This window comes from Rhinichthys klamathensis, unplaced genomic scaffold, assembly GCF_029890125.1.
Source record: "Rhinichthys klamathensis goyatoka isolate OS25496 unplaced genomic scaffold, OSU_Roscu_1.1 h1tg000066l_1, whole genome shotgun sequence".
Lineage (NCBI taxonomy): Eukaryota > Metazoa > Chordata > Actinopteri > Cypriniformes > Leuciscidae > Rhinichthys > Rhinichthys klamathensis.
In genome coordinates, this window is record NW_026606609.1 from 1 (window position 1) to 21,273 (window position 21,273).

Sequence of the window (21,273 nt, forward strand, 5' to 3'; positions counted from 1 at the left end):
TGAGAGATCAATGCCAGGCCTCTAATTCTTTAATACACTCTCTGTCGGGCTCTTCTGCTTTATTCACAGTGTGTTCTTACAGCACTTATTCTGTGCTGACCACATCATATATGGTGGAACTTGAATTTATCTATCAGGAAAATTACTGTATCATGAAAAGAGGTCTCTTTATGACAGCTGGTTAGAGAGAAAGACTTGAAAAATAAGAGGGCTTGGTGATGTCAGCAGGAAGAAAAGCCATTTCTGAGGCAGAGCAAGCTACATTATGATTACAAAGACATTTTTTTCTTTTTTACAACCTTAAATGCATGAATGTTTCGCCAATCATTTCCTCATATTCGGGTCTTTAGCTACTCGTACCTATATCTAACATGGATGGATCTCCTATATCTAACATGGATGGATCTCTACCTGTCGCGATAATATAAAACTCTCCTGATATTAGAGTAACAATTACAGAAGAATAAAATTAAGCACATTTTGTTACCTTTTGGAGCTAAAAAGGATTCAGTATGAGCAGATGTTTTATACCATCATCACTCATATGCATTCATATGTAATAAATATCAATCAAACACACAAATCATTGATGTCAATGTGATATCAATTTGACTTCTAAACCATGACATTGATTTGATGTAAACTGAATGTCAAACATATTGACCTGCATATACATTAAACCAATTTCAGTGCGGATATTAACTTTTTTTTTTTTCACCTAATTGTCACTTGAAGACATTGTCTTCTAGCCTGACGTCGTCATACTCAGATTCCAGTCAGAATGTGAGTCTGATACTGCTCCATTGGGCTATGATTATGGGGCGTGTCTTAACCGAACCAGGAAAGAAAATGCCTCTGCACTCAATTGGATAGACCTACAACTAATCAGAGCAAAGGAGTAAGTGACGTATATTGAATCCCGTAGGAAGGATGGCAAAAACATCTTTGAATCAAGTCTTGACTAACTTTTTACGTCAAATTGATATTAAGGTGCCCGCTGGGTGGTGTCTGGTATTGTTCGTGTGTCACACGCTGTTACTGTATGTTGCTGTCCTGCTATTGGATTACCAAATTTTATTTTATTTTTTTATTAAAAAAACTTTTGTTTGTGGAAAATTGTTTGAATTTTTTTTATATACTCTTCATCTGAACCAGATTGTGACCAAATCAGCATATTATAATGATTTCTGAAAGATCATGTGACACTGAAGCCTGGATTAATGATGCTAACAAAAATCAAGATTTTACAAGGAATTGAACAGCAAACAGTTATTTTACATTGTAATAACATTTCACAATATTACTGATTTTTTATCAAATAAATACAGTCTTGGTGAGCATAAAAGGCACAAACTTTTGAACGTTAAATATATCGTATAAAATATGCTTAAATATATGTCGAGAAGAGCTACATGTGCTTGGATAACCCTGTTTAGTGAACTTTTCTAATGCATATTTAACCTTCAAGTTCAAAGCCTAATTCCCACAGTACCCAGAACATCAAGGTTGAGGAGACATTGGATAGAGACTTTGCTTCTTTGAACAGCGATGAATGGAAAAGTGGAACTCGCTTCTGCAAGTCCTTGGGGGTAATCAGTGTCTATGAGAGAAATGCCTTATCTCTTTATCTCTGAACAAATTAAAGATCCTTCTGCACTGGTGGGTGGTTGAATTCTGGGTCTATGTAAATGTGAAGACTGTTATGGTTAATTGCAAGAAAGGATTTAGGCCTGTTAACTAAGTAATGAAGCAATTTGTATTATCTAGCATACTTCCCGCAAAGAAGAGGTAGAGGTGGTCAAGCAAGTGTGCGATCTATCCTCAATCGCCTTTTTTTCTGTCTTTACATGAACATGATGCTCTTTGAATCCAGGCGTGATGTTATTCGGTTTGTTATAACAGCGAAAAAAAGAAGGGTTATTTTTCAAAGTGAGTCACTCCCCGTGCCCTTTTCAAGGCCGCTCTGATGACAACCCCGTCACAGCAAGGCTTACCCAGTAACAGAGGGAGGCCACCTTGAAAAAACAAAAGACAGCAAGAAAAGAAAAGCAAATAAAAAAAGTTTTAACTTTAAACTTAATTTTTGTTTAAATTACTCGAGAAGAAAAAGATTAACTGAAATGTCACAGAACTGATTTAATATTTTATCAAAGGCAACACTTTGATACAACTTTGTGTCAGAAGGATTATATGTTGACTGTTTTGATATTTGCAGTTCTCAACCAATCCCTTATATCATCATTAAACGCTTCCATTGTTTCTTTTCAATCTATTCCCCATGACTCGCATCATTTTCTCAAATATTCACCTCTCCTTATGAGATAATTCTTCAAAAGCAAAGTCACTGTGATGCATTAAGACTTGACATTCACGATCTGCATGTCAAAATGCTAAATTGGCTTATCAGATTCATGTTTCAAACTTCTGCATGAGCAAAGTACTATAATTCTCATTTACATGACCTTTATTATACAGCAGGCTTCATGATATACTAATATACACTACTGTTCAAAAGCTTGCGGTCGCTAAGATTTTTTAAATGTTTTTGAAAGAAGACTCTTATGCTCACAAAGGCTGTATGTATTTAATCAAAAATACAGTAAAACAGTAATATTGTAAAATACTAAAGATTTTCTATATTACAGTTTTTCTGAATTGCTAAAACACTAAACGCCATTCTCTGAACCAAATTCTCAATAGTCTAAATCAATTTGACCAAACCAATGTACATAATACAAGTCAGTTCAGAGTCCCACAATTTACTTAAAATGTTGCACTGAATGTTGATACCAACAATGGATGGAAACACTATAAAAGGGAGAAAAGGAAGACTATGAGGACGAGGAAGAGCATGGTGTGGAGAACGTTGTCAAGGCTGGATCTGTTTTAGGGGGTTTTCCCTTTGCCTGCAGAGTTGACATTGTCTGAGATGCAGTGGTGGTAAGTAACGAAGCAAAAATACTTTGTTACTTTACTTAAAGTCCCTGTAAAGTCAAAATTAAGTATGTGGTCTGAGTTTGTCACGCCACAGAAAAATGTGTTATTAGCCACCCAGCCAAATTTGAATGATAAAAAAAGCCGGCAAGTACATAAAATAAGCTTCTTTAAAAAATGAGCAGTATTCTCTGCTCTCAAACGCTGGGGGCATGTCCGCTGGCTGCGCTGAAACCACGCCCACTCGCGGGAAAGCTGCCGACGGTGATATTAGGTGATACTGCTTTCGGGACGGGGAGATGAAGGCCGAGGCGGGAGATAGTCGGTTCGGCCCCATTCACCAGTAACAGCGGATTATCAGTGAATCCCAGTTGTCTCTGACGAAAGTTTATAAAACTATCCCGTGTAAAATGATCGCTACAGAGGCGGGTGTTGGTGGTGATCCTCAGCTCTACATCAAGGTTGGCTCTTCAACAAAATTAATCCACCTCTTCTTGATGTGATCATTTTTAGGAAATTTAAATAAAGACACCGATCTGTTTTGTACATGATCGCATCCAGGTAGTAGCCTACACATTTCCGTGTTGAAGGCATAGCTAGCTAGCAAACTGTAGGCTGTAGTAACTAATAGTACTGACAGTAACTCGCGATTGAGCGGCGAACTGATGCGAATGTGCTCTATTGTTAGGGGAGTGGCCAGCCTCAGTGCGTCATCAAGTAGAGGCGTGTCCACGAGCTCAGGGGCTCCAGTGCGTCATCGAGCCCCGTTTTAGCCCCGCGGAAATAGCAATGGTGAAAAACTGTTTAACGGTCAAACTCCACAATTCAGTACTTCACAGTTCACAGTCTTTGTAATATGTTTTAGCAATACATTTCTAACATTTATAATTTATAATGTATAATGTTATAGAATGTATTAGAATTGCCTTTACAGGGACTATAAGTATGTTTTTCGTGGATCTGTACTTGAGTATGTTTTATTTGCATCTACTTTCACTCTTACTCCACTACAATATTAAAGACAAAGTTTACTTTTTACGCCGATACATTTCCGTATGCCCGCTCCAAGTATTTATTACACTGGCTTTCCAAACCAATGAAAAACTTGCTTTTCTTTTGAAAAAAATAATGCGCGAGCTCTTTGCCAGCACACGCTCACATAGCAGTCAGTTCGCCATTGCAAAGCGGAAGATGCCTGAGTTTCCCGATAGGGATCACCTATGGCCATATCTCAAGGATATATTCGAATTCCCTGAAGTCAAGGGATATTCTTATTGGCTGAAATCTGTTTGCCTTCCACGGCTGAATGAAATTTCAGCATTCAAAACTTCACCCTCAAATCTGAGAAAACATATTGAGGTGAGTTGACGTTAATGTTGTTACTATTGTTAGCCAAGTGGATTTCATATTGAAACTTGCCTTGTAAACAGCTAGCTAACGTTAGTCAAGTTGGCTAATGCAAATTGATAGTGTAGCCCAGATGGGATTTTGTATGCATATAGAAATACAGACCGCAAGGGGTTAATAAGTTTGGGTTAAATCTATTAACATTCACATGTTTTTATACACCCTAACTAGCTTGCACTGAAATACCTGCTTATCTTTATTTTATTGTTTTCTGATTGGATAAACTCCGATGTTGATTAATGTCATGTTTGACATGAGGGGGCGGGGTTTGGGGGATGTGCACCGTATTTGGCAGCAATGTGAAAGGGAAAGGAACTTGCAATCCGCTTAGTTCTGTTAAAAATATGATGAAGTACACCCAGTTATTATAGATGACCAATCGTTGTGCTTTTCTGGGGTGCTTGTCTAATTGATTGAAGGAAACGGACAGTTGTTTCTTGTGGTTATGTTTATGTACGAGGATCATCTCTGCGTCAGTAGGGAAAGATATTCTACAGTTTCTCTGATGATTCGTGGCGTTGAGTATTCGTCACGGGAATCCGTATCTGCTAACTGGTAGCTGATTGAACTTGCAGCCTTGTACAGTTGTGCCTGACGTTCGTCTGCAACTGAACATCTTCTCAGGTCGTGAGTACTACCAAGCACTTGCAGTAACTATTTTGTTTGCTTTAAAAGTGAAGCGGCCGTTGTGTTCCCTTTCGAACGGTCACTTCGTATTGCGTAGCTATACGCAGTGGGGAAACTCCTTTTCCTCGATTTACTGAAGCCTATATGTAAAACGCATTTGCAGCTGCACAGCTAGCACACTGAGCGTCTGACCCGCTCATAGGCTGTGCTGCAGCAACTGCACATCCAATGGCGCGGGCGAATCTGACGCACGACCAATGAGCTAGCCCAACGTCAGAGCCCGTCGAGGGGGCGTGGCCCAGCCTATATAGACCCCCGAATTCGCCATTATAGCAGATTTTACTCCTTCAGCGACAGTACACATGTCCCTGAGCTTTTTACTGTGTATTCGCCGTCGAACAAGCCTTTCAGCCTGAGCGAGCTTCTCTTCAGCAGACTTCGCCTGCACGTCGATTGTCTCCTGACGCCGTCTCAACTGTGGCTATCCGGCGACATCCTATATCCTTTGCATTATTATTTTGTGAATTCTTTTCAGTATGCCTCGTTCATCCTGCGCCACGTGCGGAGGCCGTCTGCACGAGGCAGACCAGCACACGAGCTGCATTTCCTGCCTGGGTGTCGACCACGCAGAGAATGCTCTCTCTGCCGGCGGATGTGAGGCCTGCGACAGCATGCCTATCTCCGTGCTGCGCAATCGGCTAGCTCTCTCCCGGGACGGCGAGGCCGCTTCAACCACGCTTTCCATTCCGAGGAAGAAGAAGCGTCGCAGCCAACGGCAACCGGAGGGTATGGAGATTTGTGAACGCACGCCGGCCGCGTGCGTCCCCGCGTGCTTCACTTTCTCCGACTCAAACGCCATCACCGGTCCTGTTCGCAGACGTGGCGGGCCTCGTCTCTTTCGGCGGATCTCTCGAGCGCGACGACAGCCTATCCATCGCCGCTTCTGAGGACGAGTGGCCGGGCTCTCTCGACCCCGTCACCGCTTCTCAATCGGTGGCCAGTGGATTAGCGACCAGGACGAACTCCGACGCCGAAATGCTTCGGATCCTGACGAAGGCCGTCGCGGACCTCGACCTCGAGTGGGCCTCGCCCGAGGAGCCGCCTCGTAGTCGGCTGGATGGATGGTTTCTGGAGGGGCGCCAGCAGGCCCCGCGTCACAAACCGGCGCCATTTTTCCCCGAGGTCCACGAGGAGCTAACCAAGGCCTGGCGCGCTCCATACTCAGCACGTGTGGGATCCGCAGTTTCCGCGACGCTCTCCTCCGTGGATGGCGCAGCGGAAAAGGGTTATGAGTCTTTGCCGCCCCTCGAAGAGGCCGTGGCAGCTCATCTTTGCCCGAACACTGCAGCTAGCTGGCGAGCTAGAGCCGCTCATCCCAACAAACTCTGCCGTAACACCTCAGCCCTCGCTGGACGCGCGTACGCCGCCTCCGGTCAGGCTGCATCGGTCTACCAGGCCAAACTCCTCCGGTCCATGGACGAGGCTGACCCGGACCCGGAGACCTTTCGGGACCTGAGGAGTGCTACGGACTTAGCGCTGCATGCTACTAAGTCTACAGCACAGGCCATCGGCAGAAATATGGCTAGTTTGGTCGTGCTCGAGCGCCATCTGTGGCTTAACCTCACCGAAATCAAGGAGACCGACAAAACGAGGTTTCTCGACGCCCCGGTGTCCAGCTCCGGTCTCTTCGGCCCGGCGGTGAAGGGATTCTCGGAGAGGTACACGGAGGCACAGAAAGCGTCCCAGGCCATGCGACACTTCCTGCCGAAACGTTCGAGCTCCGCGTCCAGCAAGCCCAAGCCGCCGCCTTCGCCTCATCCAGCCAAGCCGGCGAAACAGGCCTCTCAGCCCCGCCCTGCGGCTGATAGCCAGCGCCAGTCAAGGCCCGCGAAGCGCTACCCGCTCCCCAGGCGTCAAGGCCCTCGACCCAGCGCCGTGGCCGACCAGGCGCCTCCGAAGTCGTCCTAGCACGGAGGGGAAAGAGAGAGGGCTCGTGTCTCGCGCTTGCCGGACCACCCTCGAAGAAACCAGCAAAACTTCCCACAGCTCCCTGTTCAGTTCAGGCGGCTGGGGATTTTATTATTGTAAACAGGCCCGCAGCAGTGAGCGCGTCTCGGCAAACAAACGCCGTTTTCACGGCGACCCAAATAAAGCACAAAAAGAGCATCTTTCACAATCACAACACACGGGTTCACGGTCCCCCTTCACTAGGCGGCCCCCGCCCTGTTGTAACACTGACTTCCCCCCGGGCAAAAGCCTATACAGTAAGTCAAACACTCAGTATGTGCACAAATCACATTATAAGGGTATCAGGTCCCCCTATGTTAGGCGGTCCCCCCCATTCAGTGTGTCACGCCCTAGCCACACGAGTGATGGCCTGGCAAGCCATCCCTGGTGTGTCGAGTTGGGTCATAAACACTATAAAGCGAGGCTACTCGCTCCAATTCGCTCGCAGACCCCCGAAATTCCAGGCGGTTATCGAGACATCGGTGAGAAGCGGCGTGAATCACGTGCTTCGCACCGAAGTTCAGGAATTATTAGCAAAAGGAGCGATAGAGTCAGTCCCTCCCGCGCTAATGTATTCGGGGTTTTACAGCCGCTATTTTCTAATTCCAAAGAAAGACGGCGGGCTCAGACCCATACTAGATCTGAGGCGTTTGAACAGGGCTCTCATGAGATGGCCTTTCAAAATGTTAACACTCAAACAAATTCTCGCGCAGGTTCGCCCGGGGGACTGGTTTGTTTCAATGGTTCTGAAAGATGCATACTTTCATATTCAGATCGACCCTCGTCACAGGCCATTTTTGAGATTCGCCTTCGAGGGGAGGGCATATCAATACACCGTTCTGCCGTTCGGTCTGGCTCTGGCACCCCGTACATTCACGAAATGTATGGATGCAGCGCTCTCCCCGCTGAAAAGCCAGGGAGTGCGTGTGCTGAATTATTTCGACGACTGGCTGGTGCTAGCGCAGTCGAGAGACGAACTAATAGTTCACAGGGATTTGATTCTCAGCCATTTAAAGTGCCTGGGTCTCACAATCAATGTTGCCAAAAGCGAACTGAACCCCAGCCAGACTGTGGTCTTTCTGGGCACGGTTTTAGACTCGGTGACAATGAAAGCGCGGCTCACTCAAGAGCGTGCGCTCTCTGTGCAGACACTGGTAGCCGCATTCAGGGCGCGCGAGCGCGCGCCTCTGAAGAGGTTTCAGAGACTGCTTGGTCTAATGGCAGCTGCATCATCAGTACTCCACATGGGATTACTGCACATGCGCCCGCTGCAGCACTGGCTGAAACGCCAGTGCTGCAACCCAACCCATGCATGGCAGTCAGGCAGCCTGCGCCTTATGGTGAATCAGGGGTGTTTGAGAACACTGATTCCCTGGCGGGCTCAGGACTGGTACCGCAAGGGGGTGACCATGGGGATAGTTTCCAGGAGGAAAGTGGTTTTTACAGATGCATCCAACATGGGTTGGGGAGCGCTGCACGAGGGCAAGCCTGCCTCCGGCCTCTGGTCGAGCACGGAGCAGAGCTTACATATCAACTGTCTGGAAGTGAAAGCAGTTGGTTTGGCCCTGAAAGCTTTTCTGTCAAACCTCAGGGGTCACCACGTCTTGGTCCGTACAGACAACGTGTCTGTGGTGGCCTACATAAATCGCCAGGGTGGCATCAGGTCAGGCAACCTGTACGCTATGGCGAGGGACCTCCTCATGTGGGCACAAGCCAATCTGAGCTCTCTGAGAGCAGCGCATGTCCCGGGCGTCCAGAATGTGGGCGCGGACATGCTCTCAAGGGGCAACACTCCCCTAGGCAAGTGGTCCCTGAACCCTCAGACGGTCAGACTAATATGGGAGAGGTTCGGCAAGGCCGAAGTCGACCTTTTCGCCTCGAGAGCCAACACCCACTGCAGGGTGTTTTTCTCGAAAAACAGGGATGCGCTGGCTCATCTCTGGCCCAGCCGCCCCCTTTACGCGTTTCCCCCCGTCTCGATGATCCCACAGGTTATCGAGCGGGTCAGGGAGAGCGGATGCCCAGTCCTTCTGGTGGCTCCTCTCTGGAAATCCAGACCTTGGTTTCCGGAACTGGTTCAGTTGTCAGACACGGCCCCCTGGCCTGTTCCGATGAGGAAGGATCTCCTCACACAGGCCAACGGAACGATGTGGCATCCCCGACCCGATTTATGGGCCCTCCATGTGTGGCCCCTAAACGGGTATCCGGGGACCTTCCTGACAGGGTCTTAAGCACTATCTCTGAAGCAAGGGCCCCGTCTACTCGGCGCCTTTATGCTTTAAAGTGGTCGGGTTTTTCCAGCTGGTGCTCGAGAAATCGTATTGACCCGGAGTCACGTGAGGTTTCGGTGGTGCTCTCCTTCCTGCAGGAGCTACTGGACGCACCCCGTCCACGCTCAAAGTGTATGTGGCAGCCATCGCAGCGCATCATGCTCTGGTGGCTGGCCAATCACTAGGAAGGAATGACCTGGTGGTAAAGTTTCTGAAGGGTACTAGGAGGATTAACCCCTCCAGGCCCCCTTCGGTGCCGCCTTGGGACCTCTCCACGGTCCTTAGGGCCCTGAGGGGACCACCTTCTGAGCCGCTCCAGTCGGTTGATCTAAAACCACTTTCGCTAAAGACTGCTCTCCTGTTGGCATTGGCATCTATCAAGCGAGTGGGAGATCTGCAGGCCCTCTCAGTGAGTCCTGGATGTTTGGAGTTTGGATTGGATGACTCCAGAGTCATTCTCAAACCCAGGCATGGTTATGTACCCAAGGTGCTCTCAACGCCGTTGAGAGCACAAGTTATTACGCTATTAGCCCTTCCCCCTTCTGCCGAGGATGGGGAGGTTAATCTTCTCTGACCTGTCAGGGCGTTGAGAATCTATTTGGAGCGTTCTGCGTCTTTTAGACAATCAGAACAGCTGTTTGTCTGCTTTGGGGGCCGATCTAAGGGTGATCCAGTCACTAAGCAAAGACTGTCTAGATGGATAGTGGATGCCATCTCTTTGGCTTACACCGCAGTGGGCCAGGTTTGCCCCATAGGTGTCAAGGCCCATTCGACCAGAGGAATGGCCTCGTCGTGGGCTTGGTCATCTGGTTTTCCCATTCAAGATATTTGTGATGCGGCCGGCTGGTCCTCGCCTTCCACATTTATGAAGTTCTATAATATGGAGGTACCTTCCCTGCAGGCGAAGGTGCTTTCGGTATGATTGAGACCTGACAGTGGCTGGTCTTATCTACAAAAATTACTGTGCATAATCACATACATATTATATAAACCCGCTTCGGCCGGTAGTAAGGTTCTACTAATAATCCCGACGGTGTCTGGTTTTGTTAGTATATTCTGTTAGTTGTTACTGACTTATATATATATTATTCAGACCCGACTGTGTCTGGTCTGTTATATATGTGACCCGTCACGGAAACCAGGGACACAAGTCGGCAGCACAACTTGCGAGCAAAATGAGAAAGAAGCGTTTTTTTCCAAAATTGGTGATTTCCGCTTTTTTGCAGAATCTGTTAGTTGAGATCATGAAGAAGCCTCTACATGTTTGAGATAACAGTATTGGTATATTTAAAAGCGTACATTTTGAGGTTGAAATCGGCTTGTTTTTCGGAGATTCTAGCATGCAGTAGGGGCGTGTCATTGTCTGTGTGTATTTCCATACTGAATAGCCGCCGGCGCTTTTGCCCCCGCCCCCCAACAGCGTGGCTACTTAATATGCAGCGCTCTGGCCGGCTCTATCTGATATCAAAATTCAATGAAGATGGACGCCGCAAAGATTGTCGCAGACGAGCTGAAGCGTGGCAGTTACACCGAAAATGTTTTCGCCGCACTTTGTGGGCTCGGGAAACTGAACCGGAGGTATGGGCGCGGCGCGCGCGCCCTCGGTGCTTGAATACGGCGGCTCGGCTCGCTGACAGCGGTGGCTAACTGTTTCATATGTGATGTCCCGATTGCTTTGAATGGGGAACGTTTTGTGAACAGGGAACAGACTTAATGGACTGGCAACAATCTCCATACAACATGAACTGGCACAGAGAATCGAAATAGAGGATGCAGTTAAGACCTTTGCTGCGATGAAGGCCTGCCGTGCGCGTTTCTGAAACGTAAGTTAAGCTTCATTTGCTCTCTAGTCGTTATTTAAGATGCTGAACCTGCTGATGATATAATGTGCTTGCGGACATTTCATTTGTGTGTGTATACGCACATAAGAAAGTGGTGTAAAGAGATTTGCAACAGTAATCTGAGGAGGAAATATGATTATTTGGAAAATTCCTGTCATGACTGCTTAAAGAAAAATGCCAGCAGGCATTTACCTCCTGCATAAACTTTAATATTGTTGACATTTTGGGCACACGCGCGTTGCGCACTATTTGCGTTATATGTAGGCCTATGGCTTATTGGTCTTTGTGTGTTGTTGCTGGTTTTGCGTTATATGTATATGGCATATTGGTCTTTGTGTGTTGTTGCTGGTAAACGTTGCAAATAGAGGGGCAGCACAATTGTTTTTCGCCTAGAGCGGCAGAAGTGCATTCGCCGGTCCTGGGGGTGAGTTTGCATTAAGCATTAAAGTTTGTCGTTTTGTTTTAATTCTAAGAACACGTACATGTTATCTCATGTTTAGTCTGTTTAGACCTTCCCATACCTACCTATTGTTATTAGCTAGCTCAGGAAAGAAAAAAAAGCTGTAAAGCACAGGGGGAGCTTTACAGGGGGTATGGCTTATCTAAATGAGATGTAAATGAGCCCTATTGTCACTCCCAGCAGGAGAGAGAGGTGAGAATGCACAATCTTTTGAGGCCGTTTTCTCCCATTTTACCTTTTTTGAGTTCCTACCTTCAAATGGCCACAACTTCTCCAAATATTATCAGATTTCCACGTGTTACACATCGTTGGAAAGCTTGGAGACTACACTTTCAGAATCTATGAATAACTCAAAATGCCGAAGAACCGACTTGTGTCCCTAGTTTCCGTGATCGGTCACATATACATGTATATGCATATGTTATTGGGTTCTGGCTTGTTCTGTTAGCTCAGGGGTCCTGAGTGGCAGGGCAACCAGTTACTCAGGGTGCGGCGTTTTGCATGGTGTCCCCACTGCGTATAGCTACGCAATATGAAGTGACCGTTCGAAAGGGAACTACTCGGTTACTATCGTAACCTCAGTTCCCTGAGTTAGGGAACGAGTATTGCGTAGCCGGCCGCACTATGGTAACTAGTGAAGTTGTCGCTTCAGTCGTAGAAACCTGCTATAATGGCGAATTCGGGGGTCTATATAGGCTGGGCCACGCCCCCTCGACGGGCTTTGACGTTGGGCTAGCTCATTGGTCGTGCGTCAGATTCGCCCGCGCCATTGGATGTGCAGTTGCTGCAGCACAGCCTCTGAGCGGGTCAGACGCTTAGTGTGCTTGCTGTGCAGCTGCAAATGCGTTTTACATATAGGCTTCAGTAAATCGAGGAAAAGGAGTTTCCCCACTGCGTATAGCTACGCAATACTCGTTCCCTATCTCAGGGAACTGAGGTTACGATAGTAACCGAGTAATTTTTGGCCACCACGCTCTCAAGCTACGTCACAGGCCTGCAACAATTTATTTTGTTCAAGACTGAATGAAAGAGAGAGGTGAATGAATGTGTGGGCCCACTTGATTTATTGTCAGTAAGGTTCTACTAACTTGATTGATTTGATTTGGGTGTCAATTGAATTGAGGATTCATATTGGAATTGTTTTAATTTTGGGTTGCATATTATTTAACTGTTTCCCTCTAAATTCAACATATTTGATCACACAAATTGAATACTTTATTTTCATTTCAGTAAATTGTATATAATTACTTCATTCACATTTTTGTGTGTTTTTTCCCGGCAGTTTACAGTTTACACTAGTATTTGTGGGTTTAATCTGTGAGTTAAAAAAGCATATATTCTTAGTAGTGTAATTTGAATTAAAGTAATAATTTACTACTAAGTGGAGGCACCGCCAAAGTAAGTTGTTGCAAAGTTTATTTAACCAAGTAGTCATAAAATAAACCAACACCTGCGTTATTTGTTTTATTATTATTTATTTTAGAACAAACCCAGGGCCCCCTCTTGTGTTATATTTACTAAATTGGATTAGCTACATTCATTATCATAATTAGCACAGAGAAAAGGGGTTACATAAACATCATGGCGGCACGCAGCTCAGCACGCTGCTCAGCTATTGAATGGAGCTCTGTGTTGGTATTTCACCACATTAATTTATCATACTAACTACACTCTTGAAAACAACCTAAGCAAGTATGGGGGGACCCACGATTGCACAGATGAAAAGAGTGGAGGAACAATTGGAACTGATCAGCTTAACGCTGAAAAACGTAACTAAACAGGAAAACTTGACGGCATTGAATGAGAAACTGTCAGCTGATATTCAGTCGCTTAAGTTGCTACTGATGAAGAAAGATGAGAAAATTGCTATGTTGGAGAAACGAATCGACGATCTTGAACAACACACGAGAATGAACGACCTTATTATAACTGGCTTGGAAACGAAACACCGTACCTATGCGAGGGTGGTGGATCCAGAGGAAGGAGCCCTCGATGCTAGTGCACCGGGGACAGAGACCCAATCTCTGGAACAGCAGGTTGTTTCATTCTTGGTGAGCAAAGATATTGAAGTTCAGAGTGAAAACTTTTCCGCCTGTTATTTGCTACCTAGGAAGCGTCACTCTACGATTCCTGGGCCTCCTGCCATCATTGTGCGCTTTGTGAACCATAAACACAAAGTCGCGCTGTTGGGACAAGGGGGGAAATTGAAGGGCACGAAAGTATACCTCAACGAATATCTCACAAAGAAGAACGCCGATATTGCTAAAGACGCCAGATTGCTACGTAAGAATGGATAGATTCAGTCGACATGGACCCGGAACTGTAAAGTGTGGATCAAGACGAATGGATTACGACCAGAGGATGTGAAGGTTTTGGCGATACGGGAATCAAATCAGTTGGATGAATACAAATGAATCATCTCAGTCTCAAGAACTCCTGTTTCCACTGCTGCCGATGGATTGTTCGGGTTCTTCGAGTGAAAGGATTAGTCCTGACGTGTTGGTGGAACGTGAGTCCTTTTGGTGTGATGTCGTTCTTACAAGGTACCATCTTATCATTTCCTTACTATGTCAACAATTGACTCCAGTTTCATAACAAGTGACTGGAATCACGAAGCACCTGTAATAGATTCATGGTGAGCTGAACATGGACAACAACTCTCAAATTTATGAAACCTTTTTTAATCCTGACTCCAATAATAATTATTTGAACTCTGTTAACTTGTCGTGTGAATATTATACCGAACAGCAATTTAATTTCTTATCTTGCTTGTCTCCTACATATTCTGACCAAACTTCGTTTTCCACGATTCATGTGAATGCACGTAGCTTCAGAGAAAACTTTGATCACTTTAAAACCTTCTTATCTACCCTGTCACACTCCTTCTCAGCTTTAGCATTTACGGAAACATGGCTCCATAATGATACATCACATCTCTATAATCTATCACACTAATGCTATTCACTCTTGTAGAGAAATGAAAAGAGGAGGAGGAGTCTCTTTGTACGTGTCTGATGCATTTAATTATATTCTCAGAAAGGATTTAAGTACTAACTTCAACTTAACATTAGTAGAATCCTTATTTATTGAAATTCCTTCATGTTTTTTATTTAAAGGGAAAAACATTGTGATTGGATGCATTTATAGACCACCGGCTACAGATATAAATACTTTTATTGGTGCACTTGATTCAACTTTAGATATTATTTCAAAGGAACATAAGCTCTGTCTGTTGCACTGTGACTTCAATTTGAATATCTTATATGCCAATCTCACTGCTACACATGATTTTCTTAACACCCTGTACTCTGTAAATTTCTACCCTTTAATTACAAAACCTACTAGGGTCACTACACACTCAGCCTCTCTTATAGATAATATTTTGTTCAACTCATGTGACTATAAAGTGTCAGCAGGGCTGTTATGGTGTGACGTGTCTGACCATTTTCCAGTCTTTCAAATGATACACTCTGTTTTTGATGCTTGTACTACTAATAATGTGCATGTTAAATATCGAAATTTTACATAATAATAAAAATATTGGAATATTCAAATCAGCCATCAGCTCTATCATATGGGACGAGGTCATGTTGTTGCAGGATGCTATTAAAGCCTATGATTTATTTTTGACTCTCTTTAATTCTGCTCTGGAATCCAGTTTTCCTTTGATAGCTGTGAAATCCAAAGTAGTTAGAGATAAACCCTGGTTTACCGGTGAATTGAGGAAACTATCTAGAACGAAAAATCGGTTGTATCGCAAGTCTGTCACCAAGCCCACTCCTCATAACCTAGAAACATACAAAAAATATAGGAACCAATTCACAAGATTAATTAAGGCGACTAAAAAAAGGTTTTATGCTGACCAGTTTAATCGTGTCTCTAATGACATTAAATCAACCTGGAACATTATAAATCAGGTACTGTGTCGCAATAGGAAGGCTGCATCTGCACCTACAGTGATGAGGGACTATGATAGGTGTCTATCAGACCCCATTGATATAGCTGATGGTTTTAATAATTTTTTTACCAAAATTGGGTCTGATTTAGCTCACAATATCCAGAAGACTGATAATGATCCATGTAGCCAAATAAATGGGCGGTACCCTCCCCTCCCTAATCTTGATCACCCAACTACGCAGGAGGTCCGTGATATTATTTTTTCTTTAAAAAACTCAGCCCCTGGCCACGATGGTATTAAGAGTATCCTCCTCAAGGAGACCATTGATCATATCATTCAACCTCTTACTTATGTTATTTCTTTATCATTTCAATCCGGAATTATTCCCCAAGCTCTTAAAATTGCAAAAGTTATTCCCATTTTTAAATCAGGTGATATAGAGGTGTTTAGCAATTATCGTCCTATATCCATTCTGCCCTGTATCTCTAAAATATTTGAGAAACTCGTATACGAACGATTAAATAAACATTTAATTGTTAATAACATTATATATAAACATCAATATGGGTTTCGGAAAAAAATATTCAACAGAACATGCATTAATACAGCTTGTACATTTTATTTCAAATGCCCTTGATAATAAAAAAATTGCTCTCTGTGTTTTTCTTGATTTAAGTAAGGCTTTTGATACTGTTTCACATGATATTTTGATTTCTAAGCTTAATGTGTCACGAACCACACCAGGAAACACAGGAGAAGATCCAATTGCAGAAAGTATGTTTAATTATGGAAATCCGTTACTCAAAATCCAGTCCAGGCAATAGTCGATATCATAATCCATCCAAAACAAGAACATAAAACAGGAACACAGAAGTGGCGTGATAAATACAAGGACTCCGTGACACATACTGAAACAGACAGGGTTATATACACAGGGAAATGACAATGCTAATGGGGAACAGGCTGAGTGCAATAATCAGTTATAAGAGACAGCTGAGTGCAATGAAAAGACAAGGATCATGGGGGATGTAGTTCAAGAGTGTGAAGGACACCGTGGGGAAGGAGGACATCTAGTGGTGACCCAAGGAACATAAACCAGACACTGTGACATAACCCCCCCTCTACGGAGCGGCTACCAGACGCTCCAAGACGTGACAGACAAACAAGTGTCCAGGCGGGAGGTGGACTGGTGGAGGATCAGGGGGAGGGATGGGGGGCCAGGTCCATGGAGAGAAACGGGGACAGGGAGTGACAGTTCATCTGGCGGCCAGGGCGGAGACTTTCCCTCGGGCGGCCAGGGCGGAGACTTTCCCTCGGGCGGCCAGGGCGGAGACTTTCCCTCGGGCGGCCAGGGCGGAGACTTTCCCTCGGGCGGCCAGGGCGGAGAACTTCCCTCGGGCGGCCAGGGCGGAGAACTTCCCTCGGGCGGCCAGGGCGGAGAACTTCCCTCGGGCGGCCAGGGCGGTGAATACCCTTCAGGCGGCCAGGGTGGAAACGACAGTCCATCTGGCGGCCAGGGCGAATCAGGCAGTGCAGGCGGCCGGGACGGGACAGGTCCTTTGGACGACCAGGGCGAAGACGCCCAGGGCGAAGACGACCACTCTGGCGGCCACGGCGGAGAGGACCCCTCGGGCGGCCACGGCGGAGAGGACCCCTCGGGCGGCCACGGCGGAGAGGACCCCTCGGGCGGCCACGGCGGAGAGGACCCCTCGGGCGGCCAGGGCGGTGAAGACCCCTCGGGCGGCCAGGGCGGTGAAGACCCCTCGGGCGGCCAGGGCGGTGAAGACCCCTCGGGCGGCCAGGGCGGTGAAGACCCCTCGGGCGGCCAGGGCGGTAGCTCAGGCGCAGGAACAGCAGACACCGGCGCAGGAACAGCAGACACCGGCTCAGGAACAGCAGACACCGGCTCAGGAACAGCAGACACCGGCTCAGGAACAGCAGACACCGGCTCAGGAACAGCCACAAGAACTCTAGCAGTCACAAGAACAGACACAAACACAGAAACAAACACTGGCTCTGGCGCTGGAACGGGCACTGGCTCTGCCTCCGGCTCTGGAACGGGCACTGGCTCTACCTCCGGCTCTGGAACGGGCACTGGCTCTGGCTCTGGAACGGGCACTGGAACAGAAACTGACACTGGCTCTGGCCCAGGAGCAGACACTGACACTGGCTCCGGCTCCGACCCAGGAGCAGACACTGGCTCCGGCTCAGGAACAGGCAGTGGCTCTAGAACAGGCTCCGACCCTGGAACGGCAGACCCTGGCATGTCCAGGATCCGAGCCAGACGCTCCAAATAATCCATCATAGCCCTGGCGGCCACACGAATGGGCATCTCCTGATCTGTCTCTGGCTGAGCAGACGTGACGTGAACAGTCTCTGGCTGGGCAGACGTGACGTGAACAGTCTCTGGCTGGGCAGACTTGACGTGAACAGTCTCTGGCTGGGCAGACGTGACGTGAACAGTCTCTGGCTGGGCAGACGGGACGTGAACAGTCTCTGGCTGGGCAGACGGGACGTGAACAGTCTCTGGCTGGGCAGACGGGATGTGAACAGTCTCTGGCTGGGCAGACGGGACGTGAACAGTCTCTGGCTGGGCAGACGGGACGTGAACAGTTTCTGGCTGGGCAGACGGGACGTGAACAGTCTCTGGCTGGGCAGACGGGACGTGAACAGTCTCTGGCTGGGCAGACGGGACGTGAACAGTCTCTGAATCAGCAGTCAAGTCAAGTCAAGTCATCTTCATTTATATAGCGCTTTTAACAATGGATTGTTTCAAAGCAGCTTTACAGAGATAAACATATAATTTAAGGTAACAGATTGTTTTGGCGTTAAAGCGGTTCTTGAATAATGTTACTTCCAGCTAAAGTTAACTTTGATTGATTCACCTCCGTCGAAATGATCAGACTTTAAACGCGAACCTGTGATTAACGCTGACGGCGTTCACATGCTCATTCAGAATTCTATAGTTATGTGCTTTTTAAAATATGTGCGCAGGTTTGTAATTCATAAAACCGAGCCTAAACAAACTACTTTTCTTGCCTATAAATTTTGATACAGAATTTTGTTTTATTTTATCACTTCGGGGTACGCGAGCCGGAATTCACAGCGCTTTATCTGTAGAGTGGGAAAGGGATCCTCCATAGGGAGAGGATAGTGGATACTTCAGCACTGCATTGTCATCGGGTCCAGGCGAATCTCCTTCGTCAGATCTGGACACGGCCTGGATCCGGCAGGCTGCGGGAAAACCTCGGGATAAACAAAGACACTAATATTAGCGTAGATGCCATTCTTCTTATGATGTAGCGAGTACATCAAGATTTAAGGGAAGTGTTCCCAGTTCCGGCTGACCTAATCTATGCAGCGTAACATTGAATTTATAGAAGTCTATAATGTATTATGTGTATGCTAGGTCAAAGAGATGTGTTTTTAGTCTAGCTTTGAACTGACAGAGTGTGTCTGCTTCCCGGACAATGGTAGGAAGACTGTTCCAAAGTTTTGGTGCTAAATAGGAAAAGGATCTACCGCCAGCAGTCGATTTAGATATTCTAGGTATTATCAACTGGCCGGAATTTTGAGATCGCAATAGACGTGAAGGACTATAATGCGTTAAGAGCTCGCTCAAGTACTGCGGAGCTAAACCATTTAGTGCTTTGTAGGTAATCAACAATATTTTAAAATTTATACGATGTTTAATAGGGAGCCAATGCAGTGTTGACAGAACCGGGCTAATATGGTCATATTTCCTGGTTCTGGTAAGAACTCGAGCTGCGGCGTTTTGAACTAGCTGTAGTTTGTTTATTAAGCGTGCAGGGCAACCACCCAGTAGAGCATTACAATAATCTAGCCTTGAGGTCATGAACGCATGGACTAATTGTTCCGCATTTCCCAATGAGAGCATATGACGTAATTTAGATATATTTTTAAGATGGAAAAATGCAGTTTTACAGATACTAGACACGTGGCTTTCAAAAGAAAGGTTGTTATCAAATAGCACACCCAGGTTCCTAACCGACGACGAAGACTTGACAGAGCAGCCATTAAGTGTTAGACAGTATTCTGGGTTATTACGTGTGGAAGTTTTTTGTCCAATAATTCGAATCTCTGTCTTTTCAGAATTTAGTAGTAGGAAATTACTAGTCATCCAATTTTTTATATCAGCTATGCATTCCGTTAATTTTGTGAATTGGTAAGTTTCGTTGGGTTTTGAAGAAATATACAGCTGAGTATCATCGGCATAACAGTGAAAGCTAACTCCATGTTTCCTAATGATATCTCCTAATGGTAGCATGTACAGAGTGAACAGCAGCGGTCCTAGTACTGAGCCTTGTGGTACGCCATACTGAACTTGTGATCGATAAGACATCTCTTCATTTACTACTACAAACTGATAACGGTCAGTTAAGTATGATTTAAACCATGCTAATGCAATTCCACTAATGCCAACATAGTTTTCTAGTCTATTTAAAAGAATGTTGTGGTCAATGGTGTCAAATGCAGCACTAAGATCGAGTAACACTAATAGAGAGATACAACCACGATCGGATGATAAGAGCAAATCATTTGTGACTCTAATGAGAGCGGTCTCAGCAGTCCTGCGTCTCTTACCGCATATCCATCTGCGACGGTGAGACGGCGGCTCCAATTCATCCCTCACTCTCCCAGAGTCGAAGGGGGGCCATGATGGAGAGTGGTGTTGGACTCCCTCTCGACCACCAACTCCTCTGCGACCTCCCCGGGTCCCACGAAAAATGACTAGACGGGTTCCCTCAAACATATCTCTCCTCTCCCGCTCAGTGGCTGGGGAGGAGAAGTTGGAACACATACCGCTGGATCTGTGTGTGACGGAGTCCTTCTGTCACGAACCACACCAGGAAACACAGGAGAAGATCCAATTGCAGAAAGTATGTTTAATTATGGAAATCCGTTACTCAAAATCCAGTCCAGGCAATAGTCGATATCATAATCCATCCAAAACAAGAACATAAACAGGAACACAGAAGTGGCGTGATAAATACAAGGACTCCGTGACACATACTGAAACAGACAGGGTTATATACACAGGGAAATGACAATGCTAATGGGGAACAGGCTGAGTGCAATAATCAGTTATAAGAGACAGCTGAGTGCAATGAAAAGACAAGGATCATGGGGGATGTAGTTCAAGAGTGTGATGGACACCGTGGGGAAGGAGGACATCTAGTGGTGACCCAAGGAACATAAACCAGACACTGTGACATAATGGATATGGGGTGGAGGGTACTGCCTTAGTTTGGTTCCGCAATTACTTTATCAACAGAGAACAATTTGTTTATTTCAATGGTTTCTTTTCTAAAACTTCTAAAATTTCATTTGGGGTTCCTCAGGGTTCTATTTTGGGTCCTTTATTGTTTCTAATTTATATTAATAATTTATTCCTTTGTTGTAAACATTTTTTACCCATATTATTTGCTGATGACACCAATCTCATTGCAGTGCACGAGGATTTTGTCACCTTGATACAACATGTTAATGACGAGTTAAAAATACTATCAAATTGGTTTCGCACTAACAAGCTAACGCTAAATGTCAAAAAATGTAACTTTATGATATTTCACAATATTAATAAATTCTACCCCAAAGAACATGCTTGTATAGAAATTGATGGAGCTCCAGTTATTCAAGTGGCTTCAACAAAATTTCTCGGTGTCCTGATTGATGAAGGTTTAACTTGGTCTAAACATGTTGATCTAGTTTGTACAAAATCCTCTAAAATGTTAAATATTCTAAGAATTGTTTTACCTTCAATTCACTCATCTGCTCATTTAACGCTTTATTATAGCTTTTTATTCC